This window comes from Passer domesticus, chromosome 2, assembly GCF_036417665.1.
Source record: "Passer domesticus isolate bPasDom1 chromosome 2, bPasDom1.hap1, whole genome shotgun sequence".
In the NCBI taxonomy this organism is placed as follows: domain Eukaryota; kingdom Metazoa; phylum Chordata; class Aves; order Passeriformes; family Passeridae; genus Passer; species Passer domesticus.
In genome coordinates this window covers 101,266,883-101,286,871 of record NC_087475.1, presented here as the reverse complement: position 1 = coordinate 101,286,871, position 19,989 = coordinate 101,266,883, and the positions used below count along the sequence as shown (strand labels likewise).

The window sequence follows — 19,989 nt, the reverse complement described above, 5'->3', positions numbered from 1 at the left end:
CTTTTGTGTTTTGCTTTATGCTGGAGGTTTTCATCAGCAGACCACCTATTTTAACAGATTGCTTGAGACCCTTAATGGGAAGAAGAAAATGGAGGAGGATTGTGTACCTCTGTACATCAGTGACCCTATTCAAAATAGCATCAGTGATGTACAGAGGTACAAATATTGGTGCATGATACAAAAAGTAAGACATGTTAATTTAGCAAACACAATTATATTCTTCTCCCATTCCTGTGGAAAAATGCAGTGCATGCATTTTGGAAAGCTAAAGCATATATTCTAAACTGCCAGTTAATTGATTACTTAACCCAAATGGTTGGTATTTGCTACAGAAGATAGTAATTCAAATTCTATGGCAAGTGAGTACAGGAAAAGGGAAAGAGGGTAAAAATAGAAAAGGGGTGACAAGGAGTCATTTCAGCACATAGTGGTATGAAGTATCTGGCATTAAGTCCTTAATAAATCATAGTCTTTTAGCAGCTCCCTTGAGTTTTCAACTCTGCACTGCATGTGCATTAAGTCTCTCTTCACCTTAGAAGAAGAAGCTTAAAAGAAGTGCCATAAACCTGGAAGCCCTCAACTACACTCTTCCACTAGCAAAGATGTGGGTGTGAACAAACTGGAAACATCTGAAATCACTAATCTGCAGATGCTTGTCAGTGTAATTCAAAACACAAATTTTATCTGGGCGTGATTTGTAGGGCCCTATAAAGCTCTCTATAGAGTGTTTTGTGGTCAGCACCATCACTGTTGCATGTCCCAGGGAACAGGTAATTCCAAGGTATTTCCAGCAGTAGCACCTGGCTAGTTCCATGGGCACCTCTGACTGCTCTCACTGCCCATGGGTGTCCATGGCCATGATGGCCCTTTCTTATCTTGAGAGCTATTTATGTCTGCCTTTTAACACCTCTTGCTATCTATCCACCCACAACTTTTAGTTTGGTTAGAGGATCTGAGAAGAAGAGACTTACCAAGACAACTCCTACAGACACTGCACAGAAGATTTAAAAAGTATTCTACTGTTATGCCAATGTCTACTTTTCCTTCCATTTACTGTTGTATAAAACAGTAAATAACTATACCAAATGAATTACAGGATTGCAATTTAAATGAACTTTTTAACTTTGTGAGGCTCACTTGAGATATTTGCATTTCTGGTTCAAGGCCTGCATATAGCCTTTACTCTTAGATGTTTTAAAAGAACAACAGAAAAATGTGGGTGCACAGCAGGCTTCTTCATGGAAAAGTTTTGGTTCTCCTTCCCACCTGTGTGGTTTAGGACAAAAGAGCCTAGACCAAATTATTATGTGTTTGCTATGCAAAGGAAATATCTGGTCCTGTCACTAAGGCACAAGGAAAGGACTCCAAAAATAACAACTCATGTCCTGCTCTCCTAATTATTTACTGTTCATTTTTGTGCATTTTTGTCTGTTATTTGATTTAGGCTGAGTATTATGTATCATATTGAATATTTCTTGCATTAAATCCTTAAAAACTCAAGGAAAAAAACACCTCAAAAGCTATTTAGAAACTCAACACTTGAAACAAATCCAATAACTCTTTTGTCCCCTCTGAGTTTCTGAGCCTTTTGGTTCCACTCTGAGGCTACAGTTTTCTCAAGAACCATTATTGTCATAAGACTAAGCACTAAGACTTGGAGTCTTTCTGAGAGATTGGTGTTGAAAAGAGTGATCGTTAAGAGTGTACAAGAATATGAATGCACACAAGTGGACACATGTTCAAGGCAAGTTTTTTATAAGCTTCTCAGTGGGGAAAAATACCTACTTGTTTCCTACCCTCTGTCATCTAACATCCACTGTGTTGTCAGCTTTAACAAGCCAACTGCTCTGAAGCCATTAGCAAGTTACTCTGCAGTGGAATAACACTGACTCACACAGAACCCCTCAAGTGATAAGTGCCCAGGGCCTTCCTGTGCAACGTGAGAAGAAAATGACTGTTAGGGGTCCAGTCAACATCCAGGGTTAAAACCTGCCTATAAATAAACCCTGAACAGGAATTCCCATGCTATGAGTCACCAATTCACCTGGCAGTATCCTTTGAGTGCTTTTCATGAGCTGCTATCTGGTTCAGGTTTGATTTATAAAGGCCTTCTAGCATCAGTATCTCTCATGAGGGAGACCTTGTCTGCTCAGGAGGACTTGTAATAATACCAAATGAGTTAAGCAACTAATCTGGCAAAATACTGCAGATTTCCATTTCAAGATTTTTAGTACCCTAGAAAAAAGTGAAGTGGTAATTACTTACTGGATACAGTTCATTATATAATTATTAAAACTTGATCTAAGGCATATTTTTATGCCTTAGATCAAGTTTTATTTGATTTTTAAAACTAAAAAATCATCCAATTGGAGAAAAATGCCTGGGGTAAACTTCACTCTTTAAACTCAAACTGGTTGATTCCTCCCTATTGTGACTACTTGTAGTGAATGAAAATTACAAAAATGTGTCTTTTAAACTAGAGACATAAGAAACAGTTATCACACAGAAAACTCTGCAAGAAGCTTTATGGTTACAGCTACAGGTTTTAGTAGCTGTAATGGGTGGCATTTTCCATCTCAAAAACCATTTAAGAGCTCCCAGGACTTCAGATGACAGTCTGGAATTACACAAACATATTTGCAAGCTCTTAAAATGTGCTTTTGCTTCAAAGCCCACAGACTTCCCTGTGGCTGCCTAGCAGAGTCCCTGTTCAAAAGCAGGATTCGTGAGGTGGTTTGTGGTGATGGTTAAGTTCTGCAGGAGAGAACACGTCTTCCATGCTTTCCCTCAGCCAGCCTAAGCACACTGTGGTACAAGCCAGGGCTCCCTAGAGTCAGGAGAAAGTATTAAACTTTGGACAAGCTCCACCCTACAAAAGAATGTGTGGTATCAAAGGTGCCGGAGAGCAGTCACTGGAATACACAGCTATTATGACTGGGATACCTTATTCCCATTAATTAAATTGGCCTTTCCTTTGATCTTGTCAGTGGTCTGTCAAGCAGAAAGTGCCATTCTGTGCTTCTGTGGGGCCTTTCATGTACCAGATTCAAAATGTAGGCAGCATAGTAAGCAGAAAAGCAGTGAAATTAAAACTGGCTAAAATGAAACATATTTCAGAGAACTTCAGCCACAACAGGATTTGAACAGGAAATGCCTTCACATGGTGGCTACTAACAAATAATGGACAGGAAAGACACAGTTCTTTGTCACCAGAACTTAAATCATCTACACATGCCCAGTGCCCACTACTCCACTTACACTTTTGCCAAAACCAGGATCTTAAAAATGAACAATAGTACAAAAACTCAATTAATTGAGGGTCATTTTTACCACTTTCTTTTCTGCCTTAACACAGAAGCCACGAGCAGTGAGACTCACACCACAGTCACTGTGCACATAGTGAGATGCAAATTTCCAGTCCAATAGGAAGACAGGAATTCCCAACCATGTTGCACCTGCAGTCTGGTGAGCTTCGAATTCATTCTCACGCAGAGCTGATTCCTCTGATCAAAACAGCAAGAAATTCTGCTGAAGGCAGTTACAGCATAACCTGGTCTAATGAAATATTTCTCTTAGTGGTGGGCTTCCAACTTAATGCAAGGAGAGTTTCTGCACCTCAGAAATCTCTTATTTTTTCTCCTATAACTGTGACATCTGGAAGCCTTATATATAATGTCTTCTAATGTCATTGATGCCTTATGGCAATGAGCTGCATGGGTTAATGGCATTTTATGAACATTCCCAAGCCAGTTTCAGATACAGTCTTTCCCTTTTTGCCTTGCATACTTGTGTTTCACATCTTACTTACCATTTTCTTGTCTATATAGACCTAATCTTCCAGTAACCTCATTTATCAGCCTGTCAACTTCTGACAATGTATCTTACCTCTTTGTTGGAATTTTATCTTATTGTTACATGTGTTACAGATGTGAGGACACACAAAATTTGTTGCTTTTGGAAACATAAACAACATTCAAGACAAAAGAGTACAAGTGATTTATATAATGAAGTCTTATTCCTGACTTTGTATTGTTAATACCTTTAGACCACTGTTGCCTACTATTTACAGTGGAGATACAGCCTCAAATCCACAGACCATACCTTCTGCTGAAGCTCTCATATACATAACAGCAAACAAGAAAAAACCTTTTTGTAGAGACTCAGATTAAAGCACAAAATTAAACAAATTCACACAACATGGACAAGCCAAACCAAAGGACACCTCTAACATTTTGTGAAGTGACCCTTGCACCCTCACCTTACTGAGTGACTGAAGTTACTGGCGCTGTTTTTTGCTGCTGCTTATTCACAGTGTTTTCCTGAAGAGTTCTGTAGCTTATCTTCCTTGTTTGCCACATTGTTAGTAGTTTTTCAGAGCCAAATATTTCTGGTGGGGGGGAGGGATAATTTACTATAAACATTCTCATGTGCAGAGAGAGGTGCAGGAGAAAGTCTGTAGAAAAATACCCTGAGGTTTCTTTGTTGCTAAGTACCGGGGCTATGCAAAGGTGACAAGGCTTAGAAGTGTAACCAAGGTAGCTAATAGGTCTGTTGACTAACACACTAAAGAAGAGAGATTTTGCCAAAAATTGAGTGAAAAAGTGACATAAAAACGTGCCTATGAGACTATGTTGTGAGGATAATTTTCAAGGAATTTGCTGTTGGAGGCAAGTTTGTTTTTTTCTAAAAATCCAGTGTTAAAGGCACAGCAACAATAGCTTTTAAGAGGGAAATTAATTGCAAGGAGTGAAAAAAGGGGAGATGTATTGGTCCTGTCATGAAAAGAAAAAATTGAAAGGGAACAACAGGGAATAACAGTAGTGCCAAAGGAGTGTGGGAGGCAGATAGAGGGTGAAAAGACAAAAAAATCAGAAAAGTGAATGACAGGAATAAAAAAGGAGAAAAAAGAAATTATTTATTATAGTGGTGTGGTTTTTTGTTTTATTAGTATGCTTACTGTTTGATTTGTAATTTTGTAATTTTCTATGCTGTCCTTTTTGTCCCTGCCCTTTCCCCAGAACTTTCCTCACTCCTCCTTTCATTGAATGCCAGTTTCTCCCTGAACCTGCCTTCCCTCGAGAAACTTCCCTGTCAATTTTCTATTTCTCCAAGCTCTATTAGTTCACTGAAACTGTTTTCCTTCCTTGAAATTCTTTATTGGTTTATATATTGTATTCCCTGCCTTGTTTTTCACTCCCAATTCTCCTGATTAGCTAAAGATTGTATCCTCCCTTGAGACCTGCCCCTGGTCTGTTTACCCCCAGTTTGGGGACCTGGGACACTGGGGAGGGGAAGTTTTACCATCGAATAAAGGTACCCCAGTTCCACCCTGGGACCCATGGTGCTGCTCTTTTGTTTCCACGCTGAACTTCGACTGGTAGCTGGGATTTTGCGGGGTTTGGAAGGGGGTGTCACATCCCTGTTTGTCACCATCTAGATGGGACAAGCAACAATAGATGTGGATTGTGGTGCCCATGTCATTTCCCAGTTTCTCTTAGAAGGCTGATTCCTGCAGTGTGAGCTGAGAACATGCTCACAGATACTCTGAGTTTCTTGGTAAGAGCTGCCCAGACTCTCATCTCTGCCATAGTGAGTTCCCTCTGCAGAACACACCTGTATGGGGAAGAGAGGAATAATGGCTGGGATCACCATTACTTCCCTAGCTCTCAGAACAAAGCTGTTGATCTTCTGACAGTCACACTTCGTTCTTTTCAAAACTGCTGCCCAAGGATAGGAGGGAATGACTTCTATTTTTGGATACCTATCTTAAGACAAGCCAACCTTCCTTTTTGGAGCTGAGCTGCTGTTCATACACAAGTAATAGCTGTTGTATAATACTAAAGGTTGGCACCAAAAATAAAATCACTGCAGTTTTTACACTTGGAGAAAAAGGAGCGCAGATTTCGTTCTATGTAAACATTGGTCTGTCCTTGTGAGAACATTTTGAGATGTTCCTACAGGCAGTACTTAGTGCTTCTTCACAAACATACTTGTTTCCTAAGCACAAATAATGTTTTTTGCCAGGTACATTTACCCTTCAGCTTAGTTACCCTTTTACCAATGCTTCTCCAGCTATTTTCTGTATATGAGACCTCTCAGAGTAGTTCAGTTGCATACAGCAATGCCAGCTGTTCAGATACTGCACAGGACCATAATTATATATATTTATAATATAGATAATTATAGTTGTGCTCAGTGTATGAACAGTTAATATTGCTGCCTGATTTTGTATGGAATGTGTGATGAAAAATGTATTTAAAAAGTCCCATTAAAGTATTTGTAGCAAATCTTGGATTGGGAATCAGAAGTGCAATGACAGCCTGGCCTCACTTCTCTTCTACAGGTTCCTTACCCAGAACTATGAAGAGGACTAATCTCACAAGAACTATGTGAGGACTAATCTCCAATGGGAGCAAGTTGCCAAGGAAATATCAGATGAAAGGTCAGAAAGAAAAGACCTTTGAGCAGAGCAGTGAATGTCATTCCCAACACACACGAAGGGCTAGACAAATGCATCAAAGATTGCATTTTTTCCAGAGACCATGGCCACTCCTGATACTTGTCCCAAGACCACATTGTCTTCCAGATGGATTCAAAAGGCTCCATGAGCACCCCACTGCCACTCTCTGGCCCAGCCACAGAGGCTTCCTCAAATGTACTCTCAGGGCCATGTAGTTGTCCTAAAACAACTCAAAGGCTACTCATAATCCTGAAGTTATCCCCAATCCCAACATCACTGTGTGCACCACAGCCACTCAAACCCATTCATAAGTGACAGAACAAACCTCCTGCAAGTAACTAAAGAGGGCACCAAATACAGCAAGAAACAGCAAGCTCACCATGTGCACACAAACTACTTGAAGCTGTAAATCACTAGGCAGGAAGGAAGTCTCTGAACAAACATTGGCTCCAGTCAACCCTACACCTCTGCTTGTTTTTTCTGGGAATTAACAACTGCATGAGATTCAGAGAAATCCAGCTGTAACCGCATCATGTGAGGAGAGGTGTGTCTATCATACCATACATTGCTTATTAAATGGAAAAATGGGGTTTGAGCTGTCTGAGGCTCCAGAGCCCTTTGAGTAAATCTAAGCTCATTGAATAAACCAAAACAGCTCCTTGAAGCCACAAAATCATATTATTTCACTTTAATAAGGAATCCTGCTCATACAACTGAAGATGACATTTGATAGTTGAGATTTTGCAGAAATTTAAAGAAGAAGTCTCAAGTACACCAAAACATTTTTGTAACTAAAAAATTAATTTTTACCTTGGCAAACTCCTGGGTTGGCAATATCAATAGTAAATCCCACAAAAATCCTGAAAGTTTTAATTGTTTCATCTGTCTACATTTGTATTTATAGTTTATATTAATTTTAAAAATAATATTTACTTTTAAATTTTATTGTGTTTTTATAATTTAACACTTATTTATAATATAACCTTAAATATAAAATATCCGTAAAAGCTTTAAAATTAAATAAATTTAAAATATTAATTTCCTGGAAAATGAAATAGAATTTGTTCTTATAAAGTTTGCATTTTGGTCTGAGAAATGAGAAATTAGTACTCTTGGAAACCCCTATAAATCCTGGCAATGATGCTAATATGGTGTGGGATGAGGTACTAAACATATTAGCTGTTACAACTAAGGAAAAATATGTGAGAAGTCCAAAATATGGCTGAGGAACCAAATAAGTTCCAGTAATTCAATTTACACTTATATGTTAGTAATTAGTCCAACTTAGCACATACCAAGCAGTTTAGGGAGCAAATACAGAAAATCAGATACCCCAGGGTTATCTGATTCATTTTTAAAGCCACTTGACATTTGCACCTATGACAAAGTTGTGGGCTGGTTAAATGGGGCTAATGGAGGGGAAAATACACAATAGGGAACCCACAATGAACAAAAGGTGGTTGGGGGAAGGTCCAACAAAACCTCATTTTTACTCAGATAACAATTGTGGAAATTATCTTGCTTGCTTCACTGTACACAATGTCATGATGCCCATCACGCACTGCCCTCAGAAAACCCCACAGACACCATCTTCACAGAAGAGCCAGGAAAGGAGACAGAGAACAACTTATCTCTATGTTTGAATCTTAATTTAATACAGTAAAGAATTATTTATGACCACCTGCCACCCAGCCACCTGTTACACCTTTCAGCAAATGTTTAAGAGCTGCACAGGGTATATACATGGCTGCTTTGAATTGGTTGTAACATAATTAGCTTAGAAAACTCAGTAAGGAAAATAAGAAAGAACACCCCAAAATCTAGGAAGTTTGCAATTCTAGCAGTCAAAAGCATATATTTTATAAATCAACAAAGCTATAAATTTTTCCTTACAACTTAGAAAAAGCTGCCAAATGTACTAAGATCCTTTGGGGGATCTAAACTCCCTTTATGTATAGAAGAGCATCAAAGGAGGGATGGGCAGTCTGTCCTACTGTAGTCTAAGCCTGCCATCAGATAAAGACACTTGAAGCAGAGCATTATTTCAGTTTACTAAAAGTTTGCAGCCTTATGCTAGAGTTTCTCCCCTCTCTTCTATTATTTCAGATTAAATTTGCCATGGACAGTACCCACCTGCCTTCAAGGTTCCAAAATAAACAAAAGAAGCCTTGTCCTGTACTTCTGCTGGAATAAGCAATGCTACTTCTAAGGGCTCCATGAAGGCTCCCTTGCTGTCAGGCTATCTCCAGCACCTGCTGCCATCTGGGCTTGCTCTTCTTACCCACTGAGCTGTCCTCACAGAGAGCACTGAAGGAGTAGGGAGGCTAATGAGAGCTTCCCAGAGTACAGTGAACACAGACAAAAACTCACATCTTCCAAGTCTCCTAACACTCTTAAAAATGCTGCCAGACTGTCTTTTTAAAATGTAGATCGTACAGACAAATCATGCAGTCCTGTTTATTTCTCCAGTTCTTGTCTGAGAGTTCAGCTGTGATTTTGGGTCCTTCTGGCTATTCATTTGGTGTGATTTTTTCACTTTGCAAACACAAGTCATGGCTCCTTTCTCACTGATGTCACAGACTGTGTTGCTGGTCCTCTCACAGTCAAGTAGCAAATGTATCCAGACACACTCACTCAGCCCAGAAGCACCATGCCATCACTATCCTTTGACTCAAGCAAAATTATTCTTTTTGATGCCAGCAGTAATTTAACAGAATACAGATGGAGGATGTGCAGAATTTGGCCCAGTAGTTTTGACTGACAAAATCATGGTTGCTTTAGCTGTTTATTCCCACAGGATTTTTTTTTTTTTTGTTGCTGAAAATATGGGTTACTGGAAAGCACTTCTAGGCTTCAGAAGAGCTGATTCAAATCTGATAGAGGGAGGGAGGAGCAGGCAGGTGGTGTGTGTTAATTTGAGATTGTTCAGATCAATTAACCTTTAGCTCCTTTTCTCTGTCAAGTTCTCTTCTGGATTTATTCAACACCATATGAATTACTGCCTTTCTGCTTCTGTTCCTGGGGGCCTGGGCAACCAGTACTGCACAAGATTTATAATGTCCTTCTTCCAAGACTCCAAATACAAGCTGATACAGTCAGAGTGGAGTCAGTGATCCTTCACATACAGTTACGTAAGATAAGAAGGCAAAATAAGTGCCAAGAATGAAATAATACTGTATGAGATTGCATTTTTATGTGATCTGCTCCATCTCTCTTTCCTGGCCTCATATGAAATCAGCTAGAGTTAGAGTTAACTGTGATCCTGTTATAAACCCCTTCTGGACAGGCAAAGGTATGTCCCTGCTTACAGTAGGCCAGATTCTTTAGTGTAAGACAAATGCTCTATTAACTTTTGGCTTAGCTAACGAACATATTCCTGAAGTTTAAACTCACAGGTTAACTCACAAAATTATCTGTTAAATCACTTTGATTTTAATTCTGAAAATATTTGCCTAACTCATTTTAAATTAAAAGGTTTCAAGAAGAAATTCGAGCACTCAAACAGATGGCTGCAGGCATGCTTGATCACTTGAAATAGCTAGTGAATCTCAGCCTTGCTAGGGCAGGCACAGTGACTATTTGGGTCTCCTGCATTTCTAGGGGATGCAGAGTTGCACAGTCCTTTCATCAGGGTCTCTACAAAGCCATTACACCAGAAGAAATTCTCTGCCAACTTTACTTGCTGAGTATAAGCAAAATTCTGCTTAACTACACAATATAAATGGTCCTTGTGTCATCAAAAGTACAGTTTTGCTTTTTGTTAACTGTTCAGCAGGGGAGTTTTCTACTGGAACAGCAGTAGATCCTACATGTGATATGATGGGGAAAACACAGAATGTATCCGAGCATGCTGCATGCTGATCATGAATGATTTAGACTTTAAAACATCTTGGACTACTGCTAGTGATACAAAGGAATCCTTTGTAACAATTGACACTATGAAATCTACATCTGAAATAATGAAGAATTCTGCTAATGTCCAAGAAACTGATATATGGGGAAAAAAAAAAAAAAGGAAAAGAAAAAAAGAGAAGCCTGTACCACTCCCATACCATCTGTAGATTAGTAGCATCAGGAAGTTGTGAAAACATCTGTCCAAGTGTTCAATGTGAAAGGAATGCTTTAGGCCAGCCAATGGACCCAGGCCAAAACTTTTGGACCTCACTGGAAGACACAGACCCAACTAAGGGCCCAAAACTGGCCTCCATACACAGTCACTCTCTAGATCAATTGAAATGCCAGGTACTCAGCTTCTCCTGTGCTTCATAAACTCCTCTGAATATTTTCCTAAGCCACACTTCAGGTAATAAGGATCTCAATTAAGCCCCCTGCTTGCTTCCTCTGCTGGTACCCATTAGAAGTGAGATAAATCCTGAGAGGAAAATCTAGTTTTGAAGGTATTCAGGATGGAATCACTCCAAAGGGCGAGGACATCAGGTTCCAGGCCTCTCAGTCTAGATCATCTCAATACTACTATATTTGGTAACAAAACCAAATTACTGTTTGCATGGGAATGGCCTCTGTGGTCACCAGCTGGTGAATAAAGTACAGGAAAAGTAGACACGGCTGGAACAGTAACGATGTCAAAAGAGATTCTATAGCAATCCTCACAATCCTTATCCCTTTCACAATGGAGAAGATTTCACAACAGGAAAGGTCAGAAATCCAATTTGTGCTTGCCTTGTATCATGCTCTTGACCCAGCTCAGTTCAGAAGACTGGAAACAATTCCCTCTCCCTTCTGAACCAGACAATGAGTGTAAATAAGATGTTTTCTATTGAGCACAAAGAGAGGTCTTATTTGAAATACTCATTTCAACTGTTAGCCAGAGTTTGTCAATCTTTAAGACCATCCTCCAAGTTTATTTATGTAATCAATGCTCAGATAAGCTTGTTATTCTCTCATTTTCTGTACAAGTCCATTGCTGTTCTTCATATCCTTATATTATCAATTGATTAGCACAGTACAGGAATTCAAAGGATTTTGATAGAACCAAAAGGTTTTGCTGTGAGCTGCTGTGAGTTCTGGTACAAGAGACCTCTAGGACGGTTGTTTGAGTCACCTGGGTATCTTTCAGCCAAAGCGTCTCACAGCAAGGGTAGCATTTGTAAGGCTTATGAAATAAATGCAGAGGCTTTCTGCTTCAACACACAGGCACAGAGAATCAGTGAGCACTGAAATTCAGGAGCTCTGTGGCACTGTTCTCTAGCAACACTCTTCAGTAATTTAGCATGGAGACACAAATGCCAAGGGCCTGTTGCTGAGCTGAGCAGTGCTGGCAGAGCTGTCCTGAAGTTGGTCTAACAGAGATTTGTGCAATGACTCAAAGATGCACCATCCCAAAACTGTAATTACAGCTTGACACGTCTCTCCTAACCAAGACAACTGTGATCCCCTCAGACAAAAATTCAATATAGAAGTGCCACAATTCCCAAGAGCTTGTCTTGATTCTGGGCCCAGTTCATTCCTCCTGGCCAAACAAAGCCTCAGGAGACTCCATGAGAACTCCAATGGGCTCCCACAAAATTTCTGTAAGCTGAGACTTGCAATTCCTGCAATTCCCAAGACTTCAACAGGACACCACACAACATTAGGATGTCAGAGAGATATGTTTCATCAAGGAGAGAAGTTCTGACAGCTGTGATTTTAATCTGATTTCATGGCATGGCTTCTGCTGCCCCTGCCATGGGGCCAGAAGGGCAAATACTGACACCTGCAGGCACCCATCTATCTGGATCTGCAGACTGTGCAGGAGTTGTGTGGCCTGGCCCCAGGACGGACCATGGGTTCTGTCATTTCAGGTTAGGAAAGCCTTGGGGTCCCTAATCCAAAGGGAAGCAGATATCACTGCACAGCTCCAAAGCAACTGTATGAACACAAGTCTTTTTTAGGAGTCAGAAAGTCCAAAGAACCCTTGCCCAAGGTGGAAGAGTCATAGTTTACCAAATCCACTCTCTGTACCAAGGGTAAACAACTATTCTCAAATGCTTGGATGTAGCCTGGAAAACCTCTAGAAATAAAATTCCAGAGAAACTGCTATGTGTTTTAAATAAACAGAATAGCTGAACATATTTCCTCCTCAAAATCAAAAAAAAAAAATCTTTTGCAGAGAAAGTTCTACTTTTTTTCTGTTACCAAGTGGAAACACCTTCTTTTTACAGAATTTTGTATTTTCCGAAGGTCAATAACCTTGAGTTTCACTACCTCTCGTTGTCAAAACCTATCATTTAGATTGCTTTTCCTACCTGAGAATGTCTGGTTGCATAATGATAATTTTTAAAACTTTATGATAACCCCAGAAACTAGGTATTGATAAATCTTACATGCCATCACATAATGAGTAAGCTGACACAGAAACTGAGTGCCACATCTGTTGTTATACTACTAGTAAGTGTTAGACCTAAGAACAGATCAAAAAATCTTCATTCCAAGGCATTCCTGAGTCTTGGAAAAACAATAGAGCTGATTTAAAATCTCCTAAGTACTACATATGAATTTCAATTAGTGTAAATTGTCACTTGCTTACCTACTATATAGTGGATTCTTTAAATATACATCGAATTCAGTCATTTCCAGATGAGATCTGATGAGGAGAGGCCTCTAATCTGTAATTCAAGGACATACTGTAGTCCATCCATATTCCAGTTTTATGTATTTTTTCCAACAGTTTTGTATGTACATCCACATCACAGCATAGACTTATTTTGTAAATTGAAAAAAAATGTGAACAAACATGTAACATTAGGAAGAAGGACAAAGTTTGTTTGACTGCTTGAGAATGACAGTGGAGTTCATTCTCCATTGTTCTGATCTTTGGTTCATTACACTCCCCAAAAGACAGTGAACGCTGTACGCAGAATTGGGGTTCCATGTGAATTAGTCATAAAACTGTCCTGATTCACTGGTGTCTAATACTCAGTTTGAATGTGAGCTGATGTGGAAGGGGACACCAAAACTTGGAGTAGGGGAGTTTTTCCAAAGCTTGTTCCTTTAGACTGTTTATCTCTCTACATATCTCTCTACATGAATGATTTTTCTTTAGCTTTAAAATTCAAAAGGAAAAAAAAAAAGTCACAAAAACATGATAAATTTACTTTTCTCATTATACCATTGTTGCATTGACTAAACATGCAGATTACCTCTGGCAAGGATGGCTAACCACTTTCTATTTTTCTAAGGTGGCAAACCAAATGGAAATCCATTACTTAAAGGAAGTTTGCAGAAGCTGTTAAGAGGTACTTAACAGCAAGTTCTACTATGTTGCTTCTGAAAAAAAATAAAAGAAATATTGCCAAGTATATAACAAAATTCCTTGCAGCACTGAAGTACCTCTCCTCCTCTATCCTTTCAGTAACTGAACATCCTGTCTTAGATGATATAACTAAATTACAACCAAAATATTGATAAATGGTGGCTCCAAAAAAAGACATGAGCTCCATCCTCAGGGAGGGCAGTGTTTTTAGAATGACAGCTGTTTATGAAGAAATAAATATATTTTTTAAATATACTGTGTATTAGACCAACATGTACACACTATCTAGACAGAAGCATGGGTGATTTTTTGTAGAGGAGTTTCCAGAAATAACCAGCACCATTTCATCCTCCCCCTCATTTTATATAAACAGATACAGACATGTTTTACGTGCATTCACATATTAGGGAGTGAGATTCTTAGCACTGTACAATGGCAGAAAGAACAGCAGCCTCCTGGTAACTCTAAACCAGCCCACACAGTGTGTACCTATACAATAGGTCTATCTTTAAATACAGATTTAGCTACAGAAGACCCCCACGTTTCTGACATTCCAACTTGACTTTCACAAAGGAGTTGAATGGGCTCCTCAACTGCACAGTGATTTTTTCAGTCTTTTTATTCTGAGCTTTTCCAGTGAGTAGGCCAGGGACAGTCTATCTCAGGTTCACAGGACAGTCTGCTCTTCTGTGACTTACTTGAAAGCCCTGTCAGCAGATTCCTCATTTCAGACTCTTGAAACCTGAAGGTACTAACCTCTACTCTCCCAGATGCAGCAGATATTCTTTGAAACATTTTATAATCTTATTTTAAAATTTTTCCACTATTAGATATTTTCTACTAGTAGATATTTTAATGGTGTCAAAAAAACCCCAGCATGAGATCCCAGTGCTGAATTGGTACATTTCCTTTGCCAAACCTCTGGCTTATACCAGAGACCAACATCTCTTCAGTCACCCGAGGAGCAATATAATTTTCTCTTACGGGAGTTGAGTTTGCCTTCTGCTGGTGCTGGGATCATGCAAGTACGTCTGCAATCCAGTATTAGTTTTTTTATCTGTCCCTAGTACCCTCCTGGCAACTTTCCTTTTCCTCAAGCAGAGCTAGCTAAGTGGCAAGCAGCTCTGAGGGTGGATCTCCACACCTACAAAAAACCCCACAGGAACAGGTTGTGTTTTATGTGAACAAGGTGAGCCTCGTGTACAACTATGTGTATGTAAAAGGATGTAGGAAGAGGGGACTTGATTGCTTTCACATTAGTTTTTCTACCCTACCTTCTGATTCTAACTAGTGCTGTTGTCCTGTATATTTCTGCTGCTTTTCCTGTCACCCCCTTTTTAGTTATTCCCATTTCACACAAACTCCCATCTTATTTTTAGATCAATTTATTTTCACAGTGTGCTTTGCCCAAGGCAAAAGCAAAAATATAAACTAATCTTCCAGCCAAACCCTAAGGTCTTTTCTTAGTGTTTGCTGCTCAGCCCTCACCAGTCCCTGTGCTTCACAGGCCACTCTGGCTTTCTGTGTGTGCCAGTGTGATATCAGAGAACAGTTAAACCAGAAATAAGGAGGAGGAGAAATAAATACAGTAGTAGCACAAGTCTTCTCACAAGCTCTGTTCAAAGCACAGGGCGGAGAGGGGTGCTTAGCTCCCCCAAACACCTCATAGCTGGATTGAGGCCCACTGTCCTGTTTGTATCCAGCCCTCAACATGCCCCTGGTACAATGTTCCTTCCCCCTTGTCCCTAAGATTAGGACAAACCTGTTAAAACTCTCATCTAAAGAAAAGGCAGAGACACTTCTGTGCTGTAGGAATACTTGTCCCAAAAGGCAAGGTTCCCTCAGATAACATAACTCCCTGCAAGGGAATACAGCCCCAGATGAACTGGAAAGGGCTCAGACACCCACACTGCCAGGACTGTAGGTGTGAGCCAAAGGCAAAGCCAACCCTCTAAAGGAAATAGCTAAAAGTTGGTCACTGCTGATGCTGGGCACCTATCTCAGACCTCAGCTATGTGTAAATTGCTTTGTCTGTGTGAAAGCAGTGAACCCTGCAGAAGCCCATGTGCTGTACCAAGGTTATTTGTTAATGAAGCTACATACATAAACACAATGTCCAGAGGAAGGAGGGTTTGGAAGGGTTTTTGGAAGAGCAATCATAGTGTGTGCCAGTTGCATGGAATGTGAACCCATCGATCTCAGCAGAGCCAGATACAAGACTGAGCAGGTGAGCACATCCCTGATGCAGACACTGGATTCAGTTTCACCAAGTAAGTGTTATGCTTGCTATTTTCTTTGAGAAATCCTACAGAGGGACTGAAGAACAGATAAAATCAGTAAAATAGTTAAAATATTAAAATAAATCTTAAATATTAAACCCAGTAAAACGCACTCTGTATGCAAAGTGCAGTCATTGAATTAATGAAACATCTCTAAAGAAACCATTCTGAGGTGGTCAGAGAAGCTGAAAGGATCTAATCTACAATTGTTAATGGAGGCGGTGGGGGGAGGGGTGGGAGGAAGGGAAGAAAAACTCAAAAGCAGCACATGAGAAACCAGCAGAGCATGGACTATCAATAGCTCTTTGTTCTTTTCTTCATGTTTGGCTTAGTGAAGAATAAGCCTAGGGCTGAGGATACAACCAGCCAGTTGTAAATTTAAATATGTTTGCTTTCCTTCATGCTTGCCAAAACCACTCAGTGGTAGCTTTAGATTTATGCAAGCTGAGACTACAAAAAGCAGTGCTACCTCAGGACTCCCAGAAGAAATCTACTTAAGCAGCTTTTTTCTCCAGCTCTATATCTTTAGTGAGGCTGATGAAAGTTTGGCAGATACTTGAAGGATATCTGGCCACATTCGAGCCTCCAGAGATAGAGTTATACTACAGAGATCCTAGAAAGAACTTTAAAGCCCTCAATCACCAGAGAGACTCCTCTGATATCCAGAGAAATATGAACATGACCGAAGACTACAAATTACAATCTTATCAGAAAACAAAGTAAAACTTTATTTGGTAGGGAGCAACAGAATACTTTAATACTGCAGTGTAAGTAACAAACCAAGCCTTGGTCCCCCAAAGTCAGAAAGAATTTGGGCCAAGGGAAGAAAACAGAGTGAGCTAATTTTAGTCTTACGTGTTATAGGTAAAAAAATTGATCCAGCCAATTTAATAAAAATAAAAGTAGAATTTATTTGTGACTGATATACAGTCCTGACAGCCAACAATCAAGGCACAGCACTGACCCTGGGATCGGAGCTGGGTGAACACAGAATCCAAGCTCGCTAGCAGTGAATCCCCAATGTTCACCAAGAAAGCCTGGTAGAGCTGGCTTAAATACAGTTTTTCCAGCCCGAGGCAGAGTCTCTTGTCTTCCTTTCAGGACTCTCATCTTTTTTTCAGGTTTTCCCTATTCATGTTGTTTCTTTTCTCTGTGCAAAAGTCCAACAAAGCTCGTCTGGGAATCTGGAATGAATTTTCGCTGCTGAGTTCCTGGAATATGTCTTTTGAGATGTAAGTTTCTGATGGCTCAGATTATCTAGGTCAGACATCTTCATGGGCCATCATCGCTGGGTGGCTCCTGGTTCATTCCAGAGAGAACACCCATCTCCTGTCTCGGCCAGTCTTTTTCGTGTGTTGATTCGGATTCCTTTCCTCTGCTGCCAGCTGTGGTTTCCTCACTCTCTGCAGCAATCCCTTGTCTCTGGCTAGTGTGCCCTTCATGATTTCTTTTATTAGAAATCATACTACATCCTATATAATACTCATAACACAACTCACAGAATACTCATAATGTACGAATTATCAATATAGACATACACATATAGTCTCAATCAGCACAAATTACCAAAATACACATAACATTAAGCAATATTAGCCTAAGTATCAGAGAAAAATGGGGTACATGGACTATGGTACGACTTAAACTTGACATTTTTCAAACTGTCTTCTGCTTTATAACAGGACCAGCAAAATGTATGAGTAAATCTTGGGGAGCAGGGACTATTGTGCTTATTTGCTTTTAAAGTAGTTTTTTTCATTTTCAAATGAGTATTTTTCTAATATTCTTTCTTAAGCCTCTAGCCCTTACTCAGATTAAAAGTGAAGGTTTTGAAACACAAATACTTGAGCAGAAATTTTTCTGCTTTGACATAAAACTGCACATATACTCAAGCCAACTCTGTCCAGCACCTGACAGTGTTTACACCTTCAGCCTGCTCAAGCCTACCAAGTCTGAGGTTGGAGCAACAGAGTTGGCCTGTTCCAATTTTGCTGTTATCTCACCAATTTTATACCACTTAAGAATTCTGGTGTAAGAATTCTGTCTGCTTGACACTCCAGTTCTCTGCTCAGCAAAGCTGTGCAGGCCTGTTTTCATTACAACATAAATTAATAGAGCAGACTCATACAGCAAGGTGGGATAGCCAAGACACCAAGATCTGTCAGTACTGTTACATGCCCATGAAATGCAGCATTCTGACATTTCAAATTGCTGCAGTATGATTTCTCAGAGGTTTTCTGATAGAGCACAGAAAGACAGAAACAAATCAGCAAGGCTGGCAGTCTACTGCCCCAAATCCCTTTGTTACAGCCATGAGGGTTGGGGAAAAAAATTTAAACCACAACAACAAACAAACAAAAAAGCATACCACCCCAAAAACAACTACAAATTGAATTTCTGGGCACACTTCTAAGACTTGACTTTAGGTTCCATATTCAGTGTTTTTTAAAGGCTATTCTTATTAATTCAACCAGAGGTAAAAGCAGCACTATGTGTATAATTTGTATGAAAAAGAAACAAGTATGAGAAAAGCAGTCATTCCATAAGAACTGTCACAAATACCTTTCAAATATATTTTTTTCCCCTGGGGAAAAAAAAAAAAAAAAAAGAAAAAAAAAAGACAAAAAATATAAATTTTCCTGCTAAATTTTAGTGGATCATCAAAAGTCCATTTCTTCCTAATGCTTTTGACCAGAAAGTATGATATATTACCATAATACCACCTCAAGACAGCCTTTAAATTAATGGATCAGACTGAGGACTCTCTCACAACTACTTCTGAATATTGAGGAGATTCAATAAGGCTCAGATCCCCATGTGGCAACTTTTTGCCACCAAGAACAGTGACAATTATATGGAATTAAATAGTACTCCAGTTTTAGCCATCTTCTAGAAAGCACTGACAAACACAAAGTGACTGTGACATCCAAAGCTCTTGTTACATTCAATTCCAAAAGGGACTTCTTTGAGTGGGCAAGTTTCAGCTTAAAACAGAATTAACTAGAGTATCAGGAAGAGAAGCTTGAAGTAAAAGGGATTCAAGCTTAACTCACATCCAAAACATAGAGTGAAGACAGGAAACAAGAAATACCAAACAAATCAGACCTTACCACAGCAAGAGACAAGAAATAAAATTACAGCAAACACAAAGCCTTGAAGAAATGAGTGGATTGAAATGATCAAATGTAAGGCTAAGTCTTCAATTTTATATGTCACTTAAAGGATAGTTGTTTCCTGCCACTAGAAGTCTACAAACTCCCTGTTCCATCAATTTGGAGTTGATTGAGAGAGAAAACAAATTGCTATCACTGCCAGGGAAGTTTGGATGCCAATGAAAAGCTCCTATCCAAGTACACACCAGATAGTTTTTAACATTAAAATACATGGCCTTTGTTCCTGACCACCAGAAGATCAAAATAATCTATCATAAGTTTCAAATGCTGCTCTACTTTTTCAATTTTAATTCTTTTTCCCTGATGCTTGATTTCCAGTTTTCTGTATGTAAAAAATGCCAGCACAATAACACATTTTGCTTTGGATTACTATTTCCCTACAGTCCACAGCAAATATTAGAATATACAACTCTCATTTCAACAGTCATTTGGCAAGAGGTAATATTTACTTGCTAATGGATGCCCTTTTTTCCCTAACAAGATTAGAGTGCAAAGCTTAGTCTTCTGCTTCCAATTACACATGACATTTGTCAAAACAGGGTAGCAGTTAAAAACTCAAGTCCATAATTAGGTTCTTCTCTGACATCTCCAAGACATTAATTCTCATGTTAGATGTGCACCAAAAATGGAACCGTTGCTTTAACCAATACACAACTAGGCTGACATGCTCTTCCACAGTTGCCAATATTTCAGAACTCAAAAAACAATTCTGTACTTCAACTGACACAGCAAACATTGCTGGACTGTATTTTACACAAACAGTAGACACATGTTATATATATGTAATTCGTGCTGTTTAGAATATAAAATAAATACATGTTATAA

At 39.3% G+C, this 19,989-nt stretch overlaps 1 protein-coding gene across 8 annotated transcripts in view; it reads right to left on the bottom strand.

Moving 5' to 3' along the window:
- Positions 1-19,989, bottom strand: part of LOC135294584 (uncharacterized) — a 255,789-nt gene that overhangs the window by 192,985 nt on the left and 42,815 nt on the right. The window contains exons 1-2 of one of the 8 annotated variants that reach the window (XR_010356671.1): positions 15,475-15,605; positions 12,987-13,065 (exon numbers count right to left, since the gene is read on the bottom strand). The exons of the other annotated variants lie outside the window; for them this stretch is intronic. The gene's annotated coding sequence lies outside the window, so the exon portion shown is untranslated. Of the gene's footprint in view, positions 1-12,986; positions 13,066-15,474; positions 15,606-19,989 lie in introns of those variants that run through there. 8 annotated transcript variants of the gene reach the window in all.